The sequence below is a fragment of the Telopea speciosissima genome, chromosome 8 (genome assembly GCF_018873765.1).
Source record: "Telopea speciosissima isolate NSW1024214 ecotype Mountain lineage chromosome 8, Tspe_v1, whole genome shotgun sequence".
Lineage (NCBI taxonomy): Eukaryota > Viridiplantae > Streptophyta > Magnoliopsida > Proteales > Proteaceae > Telopea > Telopea speciosissima.
The window spans coordinates 64702855-64715308 of NC_057923.1; the positions used below are offsets into that span (position 1 = coordinate 64702855).

Sequence of the window (12454 nt, forward strand, 5' to 3'; positions counted from 1 at the left end):
GTTGTGTTGGGACTTCTCCTGCCGTTCTGGTAGTATAAATGAGCGAGAGAGCTTTGTTGCAATTGGAAACCAGAGCCAACAGCAAATTGAGCCAAACAAGAGTAGTAGCTAGCACACACACCTTGAGTGAGTGAGGATGATAAGAGACAGAGTGATCGAATAGAGAGATGGGTGAAAAGAGTAGCAGGCATGGGCAAGGAAGGGAGAGGAGGTCATCCTTCTTCTCCATCTTTAAAATCGGAAAGGGGAAGAAATCAGGCGAGGGAGGAGAAGATATGTGGGACGAAGCAGTGAACCTGAGAAGGGTACGACACAGCGACGAAGACAAAGAACGTTGGGTTGCTGAACCTGACATTGACAGGAAGGCCTCTGCTTTCATCGCCAGATTCTACGAGACTCGTGTCTCCGAATCTGACATTCAAACTCTCTCTCTATGATCCAAATCAATTTCATTTCTTATTTCTTATTCCTATCTTCTAATTCATTATTAATTAGAGATGTAAATTAATAATTAGGTAGTATATATGTAAATTCTTCCAAAAAAATAATAAGACTCACTCTGTTATTGTAAGAAATATTGATTGCAATTGTCAATACATGTATGTAATTACTTGCTTCATTAATCTTCAAGCCTGTATACATTAATTCCTTGCTTCATTAGTCTTCAAGCCTGTAGACATTAATTCTTTCTCAAATCTGGAATTTCTGGATTTTTTCGTTTTCGTCTTTTAAAATTACATTATTACTTGAAAGATTACTTTACTTATTCACAGGTTAGGGGTTTTCAAGGCTTACATTGTAGAGTTGGCGAAAATATGAAGATAATTGGATAAGCATGTAAATTCCTTTGAGTTATTATTGAGAATTCCTCAACAATTATATAATCCCATACAAGATTGATTTTTGTTTTTTCTTCCAACTCTTCCATGTAAGCAATTCATAATTCATTCTGGATTTAAGAATGCAATGCTCTAATATTGCTCTGCCAATTAAGAAACTAGTTGTTGGTCCAAAACGAAAACCATTAGTCTTTGTAACTATGAGAAAGTATTTCATTCAATAATAATAACTGAGACATTACATGTATTTATATACAAGGCTTGGGTGATACCCATGTACATCAGACTAATAGAGTCCAGTCACTACGTGACAGCTGTACTAGAAGCCTCATGGGTAGGACTCCCTATCCCTATAACACGCCCTCTCAAGCTAAGCCGGGGGAACCCAAGGGTGAGCTTGGACCGAAGAATGGCAAACCGTTGGCGAGACAACCCCTTTGTAAAGATGTCGGCAGTTTGATCAACGGTGGAGACATAGCGTACATGAAGTTGGCGAGAGGCCACCATGTCCCAAACAAAATGAAAGTCGATCTCGATGTGCTTGGTACAAGCATGAAACAATGGGTTAGCGGTGAGATAAGTCGCGCCAATGTTGTCACACCAGACCACCGAAGCCGTGGCCAAAAAGACACCCAACTCACGAAATTGGAAGCGTAACCATACAATCTCAGTAGCGATTGTTGCGATTGCTCGATACTCTACCTCGGTTGAAAACCGAGAAACAGTACGCTGTTTATGGGATGACCAAGAAATCAAATGACGCCCAAGATAAACACAGTACCCAGTAGACGATTTACGGTCGAGTGGGCAGCCAGCCCAATCCGCATCAGAATACCCCGTCAAGCAAATGTCATTCCCAGCACCGAAGAAGAGACCATCAGTCGGACTATGGCATAAGTAATGTAGGATCCTTTTGACCGCTACCCAGTGAGCATTAGTAGGTTGGTGCATAAATTGGGCTACACGACTGACCGCAAAACTAATGTCAGGCCTGGTGAGCTTAAGATACTGGAGTGCACCCACAACACGACGATAGGTAGACCCATCATGCAAAGGAGTCCCAGTTGTAAGGGACAAGGAGATACCACTAGCAACCGGGGTGGATGTGGGCTTTGCCGAGCCCATGTCAACACTGGCCACGAGCTCACGTACATATTTTCCCTGGTTGAGAAAGAGACTGTCAGAAGAACGGTGGACTTCCATGCCGAGAAAGTAACTCAAATCACCAAGTTCCTTAAGAGGAAACTCAACAGACATATGACGGGTTAAGAGAGCCATAGCCGAACAATCGTTCCCAGTGAGGACTAAGTCATCCACATAGATCAAGAGATACAACACGGTGGCATCGCGGCGATAAATGAATAGTGAGGCATCGGTTCTGGACACCTTGAACCTGTAGGAGAGTAGAAACCCACTCAACCTGTTGAACCATTCCCTAGGCGCCTGTTGCAAACCATAGAGAGATTTGCGTAAACGACACACATGGGATGGTGCGGCAGGGTCTACAAAACCAGGTGGTTGGCTCATAAACACCGACTCAGATAGCGTGCCATGCAAAAATGCATTTTGAATATCAAACTGCTTAAGGGGCCAGCCATGAGTAATCGCAAGCGACAGAACCACACGAATCGTAGTGCAGCGAACAACCGGACTAAAAGTTTCATTAAAGTCTACACTGGGGCGTTGATGGAACCCTTTTGCCACCAGACGGGCTTTGTACCATTCAATGGACCCGTCCGCCTTCCTTTTGATGCAAAAGACCGATTTGCAACCGACAACATTTTGTTGTGGAGAGAACGGGACCAGATCCCAAGTGCCATTGCGTAGTAATGCATCAAATTCATCCTGCATTGCCTTGCGCCAAGGCTGGGAGCGCATGGCCTGAGTGTAGCAGGTGGGCTCAATCTGATCCATGGAGACGGGTAGTGAAGCAATTAGATTTAAGCAAGTTGGTTGACGTAGGGTACCAGTTCTGCTGCGGGTGGTCATTGGATGGACCGAGTGTGTAGGAGCAGATGGGCCTACTGGTGCAGGCTCATGCGCAGGAGCAGGAGCATTATATGAGGGCCCTAGTGGGCCTTGCACAGTGGTCAAGGGGTCTGGCGCTAATGGCAATGGGCCTGGCGTTGATGGCAATGAGCCTTGCGCTGGTGACACAGAAAACGATGGGCCTGGAGTTTGCGCTGGTGGCATGGGACATTGACCCTGTGATGGGGCTAAACCATGCATGGAGCTACAAGGCAGCACTAGCGGTGGTGGAGCAAAGAACCATGGATCCAGTTGGGCTATAGTAGAGGCAGCCCAGGTTGTATCATCGGAGCAAGGAAATTTGGTCTCATCAAAGACCACATGCCAAGCAACAAATAATCTGTTTGTGGCCAGGTCAAGACAACTGTAGCCCTTGTGGGTCTTAGAGTAACCCAAAAATAGACACTGCCGCGAGCAAGGAGCCAACTTATGCGGTGCATATGGACGAAGCCACGGGTAGCAGAGACACCCAAACATTCGCAAGAACCCATAGTCTGGGGCAGTGTTGAATAGCCTTTGAACTGGGTTTTGTAAACCAATTAGTGGGGAGGGAATGTGATTGATCAAGTATACAGCAATGAAAAATGCATAGCTCCAGTACTTCGGTCGAACATTGGCATGAAGAAGCAAAGCCAGGCCTGTTTCTGTAACGTGCCGGTGCTTACGTTCAGCAGCACCATTCTGGGCTTGTGTATTAGGGCAAGAAACCCTCTTGGATATGCCATTTGTTTCCAAAAACAAGTCCATAGCCTGAAATCCCCCCCCCCCCCCACCATCGGTTTGCACACATTTGATAGTACGTGTGAAGTAGTTTTCCACAAGGGATTTAAACTTTATGAAATTTGACAGAACATCAGATTTGTTTTGCATAGGAAAAAGCCAGACATACCTACTATAGTCATCAATGAACAAGCCATAGTAACGAAAATTGTCCACAGATACAACCGGGGCAGGGCCCCAAACATCACAATGAATCATATCTAAAGGAAATTCACAAAGGGAACTAGAAGTTTGTAAAGGGAATCTATGACTCTTAGAACAAGCACATGCACCACATATGGAATGTTTCATGGTGGAGGATGGCAAGTGAAACGTGTGAATGATGTTGTGGACTGTCTTGAATGCTGGATGGCCAAGCCTGGAATGCCAATCATTTAAAGAAGCTCGAACAGCAGAGAGCGACACAGTAGGAGAAGAGAAATCCCTAGTTAATGGCAGCTCATAGAGACCATTATTACTCAGGCCTCGAAATAGTGTCCGATTCTTCTGATTGTCCTTAATCAAGAAACAGGAAGAGAGAAATTCCATATGAACATTATTGTCGAAGCAGAACTTATTAACAGATAACAGGTTACGATGGATATTAGGAACTAACAACACATTTTGCAAACAAAAAGTATGAGTAGAGCAGGTAACAGTAGAAGATCCTATACAAATAATGGAAAGTTGATGACCATTACCTACAATGATTTGATCATTACTAGAGTATGGAGATGAAATGGCCCAATTACTAATATCTGCAGTGATATGATTATTAGAACTTGTGTCTAATAACCAGCAGGAAGAAGGAACTACAGAGGTAGATGAGAGAAAGCACGTACCCACAAATGCATGATTAAACCGATGAGGGCAGTGAGAGGCCAAATGGCCGGATTGAGTGCATATCTGACATACCATGGGTGTGGGCTGGCAAGCAAGCTGAGAGGACATCGGGGCAATAGCAGAACCTCGAGCTGCAGCAGTGTTCAGTGCATGACCAGGAGATTGATCAGATCTTGGTGAGCGATAGACAGAGCCACCATTCTGATCAGTATATTGAGTCTTCTTGGAATTGTTGGACTGATTGCTGGTGTAGTATCGACGACCGCCACCACCACCACGGTAGCGGCCACCACCACCGCGAGAACGACGACCACCACTAGTTTTGGCACCATCTGCAGATCTAGTGGAGTCAGCCATATTCGTCGTGGAAATCGGAAACGCACCATCAGAAGAGCGTAGAAAACTCTAATGGCTGAGGAGCAAGCCATTGAGATCAATGAACGTGACAGGAGTTGATTGGAGCCGAATCGATGTCGCAAAGTCACGATATTCAGCCCCCAAACCCCGAAGGACAGCCAACACTAGATCCTCATCGGCAACCGGTTGATCAATTGCAGCCAGAGTATCAGCAATAGATCTGGCCGAGAGGAGATAGTCTTGAATGGAATCAGATCCTCGCTGAAGGTGGAAGAGTCGGTCCTTCAGATCCGTGATCCGAGTCCGAGAGGACGGAGCAAAAACGCCAGCCAGGGTGTCCCAAGCCTCACGGGAAGTTGCCGCACCAACAACATGTGAAACTGTCGATTCAGAAAGTGAGGCGATGATCCAGCTCAAGATGAGCTACTCTTGGCGACCCCAGAGAGAGGCAGCATCATAGGTGGAGACACCGGAATTTGCAGAGTCAGGGGAGCTACCGGAGCCTGGGCGCAAGAACGTGCCGTCAAAGTAACCGAGGAGATTGTAACCCCGTAACAGCGGCAAGAACTGCGCTCACCAGAGCATGTAGTTGGATGCTCCAAGCTTCAGAGGCAGCTACGGTGACACATTGGTAGAGATCAACGCCGGAGAAACCGAAGACGGAGTAGGGGACACCATGGTGAGAGCAGAGAAATCAAGAACGACAAGAAAAATGAAAACAAGAAACGCAAGAAAAGAGAAAAAAAAAAAAAGACCAAGAAACAAGTTGAGGCACAGGAAGCAAGACCAAAGCTTGTTAGAGCACTTTTTGACTCATGATACCATCTGAGAAAGTATTTCATTCAATAATAATAACTGAGACATTACATGTATTTATATACAAGGCTTGGGTGATACCCATGTACATCAGACTAATAGAGTCCAGTCACTACATGACAGTTGTACTAGAAGCCTCATGGGTAGGACTCCCTATCCCTATAACAGTAACGAGTCATGACCTGGTGAAACATCCTCATGGATTTAGTTTACAGTATTGGTGATGGTATCAGTTGCCATCGATAATGATACGTATCACCTGTATCAGACTGTATTCAATCGATTTTAGATCAAAACATTGTTTTCTCATAAAGAAAAAATCACATATGTATTATATTGGCCGATTAGTACCATTCATGGCCAATACCAGTATATGATCAGCCAATCCATTGCCAATTACAAAAACCGTGTGCATCCACCTCCTTCTCTTAATTTGAAAATAAAAGTTAGAGGGGAGAATGGAGGTTGGAGACATTGGGTTGTGTCGTTTGTTCTCTCGTACGTAGAGAGTATTGACAAAGACATATTTCTAGCCCAACCATATTTAACGCACCATTGTCAACCATAGTTTAAATTGTGAATCGGAAAATACTTTTGTTTGATTTGTTGAGTTTAAAATGGCTCAAAATTTTGCTCGATCATGATATCAATCACTATCAATATTGATACTAATACCAATACATTTTAATCGTATCAAATCATATCTTGCCGATTCAAAATCAAAACATTATTTGGTTATAAAATAAATCATATTGATATTATATCGACCAATCCATATCAATCAGGTCTCACTATCAATCATTATCGATATTGATTTAAATTGATCGATCCAATCCCGATTACGAAAACCATGCCCATCTTCCTCCTCTTCATCTGCTAGAAGGGAGAGGGGAGAATGGAGGATGGAGATATGGGGTTTTGTCCTTTCTCTCATGAGTAGAGACATAAACATGACATAACAATGTCAATGGTCAATGTACCTTTTTTTGTTGATTTGTCTGAAGAATACCTTTACTTTCTCTTTTTCCGTTGCATCATCTCTCTTATGGTTTGGGCTTGAATTCACAAAACAAAAACCAAAAAAAAAAAAAGAAAGTAGTACTAAGGAGGATTAGCAATTAGGAAACCTCTCTCCCCTCACTCAATTACTGATATGAATAGAATTATATTGTATTCTTTCTCCTATTGACTTATTCCGGTCGTCGTGATTTGGGTCTTTTTGGCCGAATTACACCTCGTCTTCTGTTTTTTTTTTTTTTTGGTGAACTGCAGATTTATTGAAAGAGAGAACGAGTACAAACAAAGGCTTCAGAGTTACATAATTCATAAAGCCAAGGAGTGGACAATGGCCATTCTACCATACTCGTGAATGGTAGGGCCTTCCGGGCCAAGGTATCAGCCAGATTGTTGATTGACCTTGGAATGTAGGAGAAGGAAACATTGATGAAAAAATCACAAAGATAGTGGATGTCCTGCAAAAAAATTTAAACTGATAGAGGAGCTGCTGAACTGTTATGCATGTTGATCAGATTTATCAGCTCTTGGTTGTCAGATTCAACCTGAATATTCAAAAAACTTCCATCTTTTGCTGCAAGTAAGGCATCTTTAATTGCTATGGCTTCTCCTTGAAGGATGGAATGGAAGTGATGAGTGGCAGAGCAAGCTTTAAGTTGAGCTCCACGATTATCACGCATAATGAAACCAATTCCTCCAATATGATGGCCTTCAGTGAGAGATGCATCACAGTTGACCTTTACCACTCCAAGAGGGGGAGATGACCAGATATCTGGAAGATTGGTGGATTGAGGAGTCTGAAGGGGCTGGGGCTTGAAAGTAGCTTGTTGACATTCATTGAAGGCAGCTTCAGCAGCTTGAATGACCTTTGTTGGATGCCAAATGTTGGAGTTGAAGACTAAATCATTTCTAGAAAGCCAGAGGAACCAGCCAATAAATGATGCAAGAGATAGAGATTCTCGACCTTTCTTCTTGTCCTGAACAAAGATATGATCCCAATATTGTAGCCATAGGAAGATTTTTGGGTCAACTGGGGAGCAATAGGAGAGAGAGCTGTCGAACCACACTAGTTTAGCATATGGGCATTCAAGGATGATATGATCAATCGATTCTTTTTGAGCTCCACATCTCCGACAAGATGAGTCAAGGGGGATTTGATGAGTTGCTAGGCCTTCTCCAGTTGCCAAACCTTGAGCACAAGCTCGCCATAAAAAAGTTTTGATCTTTGGAAGGGTATTGGCTGACCAAATGCGATTCCAAACAGAGTCTGGAATGAGAGCCCATTGATGAACATTGGAAGAAGATGGCCGATTTGATTCAGCAGATTGCCTTTGATTATCAAGAAGGTGATAAGCAATCTTTACTGAAAAATCTCCCTTACGAGAAGCACCCCAAGTTAAACGATCTGCAGTAGGGACTAATGCCAGGCTGATCTTTAGAATAGCATCAACATCAGATTGCTGAAATAAGAGCTGCAGGGTTGGTATGTGCCACGATCTGTTATGGTGGTCAATGAGGTCTGAGACCCAAGTAAAGCTGCAGTTTGAAGGCTTTGCGGATTGAATTTTGAAACCTGGTAAACGAAGGAATCCAATTGCTTGACCATATGTTTATACTTTCACCATTACCCACCAACCATATTAGACCATCAAGTAAGACTTGCTTTCCTTGGAACAAGCTGCGCCAGGCCCATGAGGGTTTGTTTCCTATTTTCGCATTTAGGAAATCTGAGTTTGGGTGGTAGGTAGATGATGAGCACATTTATGTGTGAAATTTTAGGGCATAAATTATACATTTTACCACATTGGATAGAGTTACTCGGTGCTTTCTTGTGCTTTTCAGGGTTTAGGTGAATTCTTGTGAAAATGAAGGAGATGATGCTAAGGAGATGTTTTTAAGCTTTTTAGAAGTGTAAATGGATGCATAGCCCATCGAGTCAGCTTCGCAATGGTTCAAACGACACTTAATTCCGAGTTGAAACGAAGAAGTTATGGCCGTTTCCGTAACGACGCGTGAAAATGGTCTACAGGGGTTTATTTATAATTATTGACAGTCGGATGGGGACAAAGTGAAACGGAAGTTCGGATTTTAGGGGCCTTAATGAAATTATCAGAAGTTACTTTACTGTACCCGAAAGATTCCATTTGGAAGGCTCTGGACAGTCCAACTTTAACTTGAGATATCTTGGGCTCCCCAACTCCGAATTGGATGAAATTTGGGTCTATTTTGTGTGATTTTTCGCAAGGAACACAATGGTGAGACCTATATAAGCACCCCATGCTCCACGTTTTCTGAAGGACAGAATGGATATTTTATTTATTCTTGAAGGAATCCTAGTCATCACCCTTATTCTCTCTCTCCTCCAACTTCTCAAGGGCACTTCTGAAATTCTACTTGGGATAGATTTATATTTTCTCATCTATGGAAGGTTGAAAAATCAAAGATGCTTTGATTTTATTGTTTGAGAAGATATCTACAAAGAAAAGGAAGCACTTGTTAAAATTGGAAGTTTATTTTTCTAGAAATAGAAGGCCTACATGTAAACAATCTTTCTTCTTCTTCTTTCTATTTTTTCTTTTTCTTAGGATTCAAGGTATTGTAAAAGAGGAAAGAGAAGAGAATATTCTCTTTTCTTAGGGAATATTTCTCCTACACTTCCATCTTCTCTCTTCTCCTCTCTTCCACCTATAAATACCCCCTACCTCTCTTGTAAAAATTTGCTCATTCACTTAGTGAAATTTCTTCTCTTCTTCTCCTTCTAATTTGTGATTTTTGGTTTTTCTAAGTTCTAATTTGCTTTTATAATTTTTTAGTTAATGCTTATAATAGGTTTAGTTTATGCTTTAATTTCAATTTAAGTCTTCAATTGGGTTGTAATTTCTTAATTCTAGTTTAGGTTTTAAGCCTTCTAGTCTAAGTTCTTAAGTTGATGACAAGACTTGAAGATTTAGAAGAGGAGGCCATGGTAAGTTTATGCAAGTATTCAAGCTTTTCATTTACATTCATGCAAGCACATCCAGGTTTTACTATCTAAACTCTCAATCTCATTCTCCATCTCCTCTATCTCTCTCTATCTTCTTCTTCTTCCCCCTCTATTTCTTTTATTTTAATTTTATATGGTTGTGGTTTATGGATGCATTTTTATTCCCTTATTTCTTTTTATGTGGTTAGTATGTGTGGCTGCATTTTTATTCCTTTCAATTCGCTTTAGTTTGATAGGTTAGATGCTCATGTGTTAGGACGCCGATTTAATCCCTTAATTTTGTTAGATGCTTATGAGTTAAGATGCATTGATTTTCGTTAGTTTAATTAGTTTAATTTAACACTTTAATTTGGTTCATTTTGCATTACTTTTAAGTTAGTTAAATAGAGTGGCGTATATCTCCTCGTGTTCGACCCGTAGCTACGATTGACCCGTACGCTTGCGGTTTTATTTTAAACTCAAACAGTAGACTTGAGGAGCTTTGATGTGGCTGAGTCAGGGTTGCTCCAAATTATCCATGCGGCTTTGGCAAGAAGAGCCAGGTTGTGGAGGCGAGAGTTAATTAAACCAAGGCCTCCCTTGAGCTTTGATCGGCAAAGTCTATTCCAGGAAATCCAATGGATTTTTGAGCCTTTATCGCTTTCACTCCAGTAGAAATTAGCAGCAGCTTTGTTGATATCTTTGTGCTGAGCATTTGGGAGCTTGAAATGGCTGCCAACAAAGGTGGACATGGGAAAGGCAGCAGCCTTTATTAGAACTTCTTTACCAGCATGGGATAGCAGACTTTGCTTCCAATTCTGAAATTTGTTCATGGTTTTTTCCTTGACTTCTTTAAAGAGAGATGACTTTGAGGAACCAAAATCAGATGGAAGACCGAGATATTTTGCTGGTCCATCCCTACATGGAATCTTCAAGACTCTAGAGAACCACCGTTTAAATCTTTGATGAGTATTCGGACTGAAGGTCAGTAGATTTTTGCAAGTTGATTGCTTGGCCAGTGGCATTACAGTAGATTTCCAGGCAGTCCTTTAAAGCAGTGATTTCTTGGAGATTTACCTTGGAAAACAAGAGACAATCATCTGCAAATAAAAGGTGAGTGATCGGGGCACCTCTATTTCTGACATTGATTCCTTTGATGAAACCCACTGTTGCGGCGTGATTAATAATGGAGGATAGGGCCTGAGAACATATGATAAAAATTGTCGGGGATAAGGGATCCCCTTGCCTAATGCCGCGAGATGGAAAAGAACATTATTTGGTCATATGGCCCCTACGCCTAGACAAGTGGTATAAAATGACTGCCCCACCCCCATGGAAAGGCGAAAATCCTACTTCCCATGATTCTTGCGCACATGCTACCATTGCATAGGGGCCATGCGACCAGTTAGTGTTCTCTTGCCTATTTAATAGAGTGGTGACTAGGACCAAACACAGCCTTCCCATCCAACTCAAACTTAGTATGCAGTGAGTACTTGACTACTATTCCTGTCCCAACAATATTAAACACCCCTATTCTCAATCATAATTAGTTAAGATGGAACGATAAAAAAAACTTGGTTCATTACAATGTGTTTAAAATGGTTCAAAATTTGAACCAAATAAGAAAAAATATGGACAAACATTTCAATACGGGTTTAAATGTTTAGATTTTGAAAATTACGGACAAAAGAATAATAATATAAACACATAAATTGTGAGACCCACTCATGCCTTATTAGTAAAGTATTAATATTAGATATGTGCATCATAAGATTTTATAATAATAACTAATTTTTTTTTTAAATGCTGTATTTTTTTCACTCAAATAAGTGTATCTTGCATTTTAAATGAACTTTAATTTTTTTGTGGCCGTATCTTTGGGACCATTTTAGAAAATGACAATTTTTTTTTTACAAAAATGAAACAACAAAATGTGACATTTAAAACTCATTTTAATTAACCATGTTCTCAACCTCAACAATGAACGAACTACTTCATTGCATTGCTTCTTAGGCACACTGAATATAATTATTTACTATTTCAATTGTATGATTATTTAATAGAACATAGAACATTATTCATATTGAAGATATGCTAAAAGAGATGACATTGACACATGATTAGTTTCCTTACCCGTAGATATTAATCTTTTCTTTTCCCTTTTTTTTTTCTCAATAACTTTGTTTAATTTAATTTCTTTTCTTTTTAAATTTGCAAAGAACTAAAATATCTTCTTGTTGCATTCATAGTAGGAAAACCAGGTTTTCTGATTCCTTTCAGAAAACCTGGTGACTCGACCCAATCAAACCTATTTTTTTATTTTTAAATACAATATAAATATGCATAGATTAGTAAAAAAAATATGAAACATCAAAAAAGTATAAAAAAATGAAAAACATAACAATTACTTTGTTGTTCTTCATTAAAAAGTTTGGTAGAAATTTCTTGAAGCTTTTATTGTATATGTTACGAATTCATTATACATCACGTTTTTTTTTTTTTGGTATTTATACGTGTATAATGGTTCATCAATGAGAAAACAGAAATGGAATCCTCCCCCTCCCCCTCACCCTATAAAAGGGGCCAGGTGGAGTTCACTTAGAAGGACCAATGTGATTGATTAAATAGATACGTATTCTTATAGTACAGGTTCTATACTGACCAATTTTGTACAACATTTAGTTTAACAATAATTTGACAATCAAATGCAAAGAGACACAGTTGTTAGCCATCAATAAGTTGACAAGGACTTAGGTCATTTTCCCTTAACAAACTGTCGAACAGGAGGCCTCAAGGGTTTTACAATTTTACTCACATGATTGTGTGAAATTACCAC

General features: G+C 40.7%; 1 long non-coding RNA gene across 1 annotated transcript; it reads right to left on the reverse strand.

The window, feature by feature from the left end:
* Positions 1-230: 230 nt before the first annotated feature.
* On the reverse strand, positions 231-8327 carry LOC122671991. The gene is made up of 3 exons (XR_006334429.1): positions 8316-8327; positions 2251-2253; positions 231-423 (listed from the first exon to the last, which is right to left on the reverse strand). It is a non-coding gene; the product is annotated as an uncharacterized LOC122671991 (long non-coding RNA).
* Between the last annotated feature and the right edge of the window lie 4127 nt (positions 8328-12454).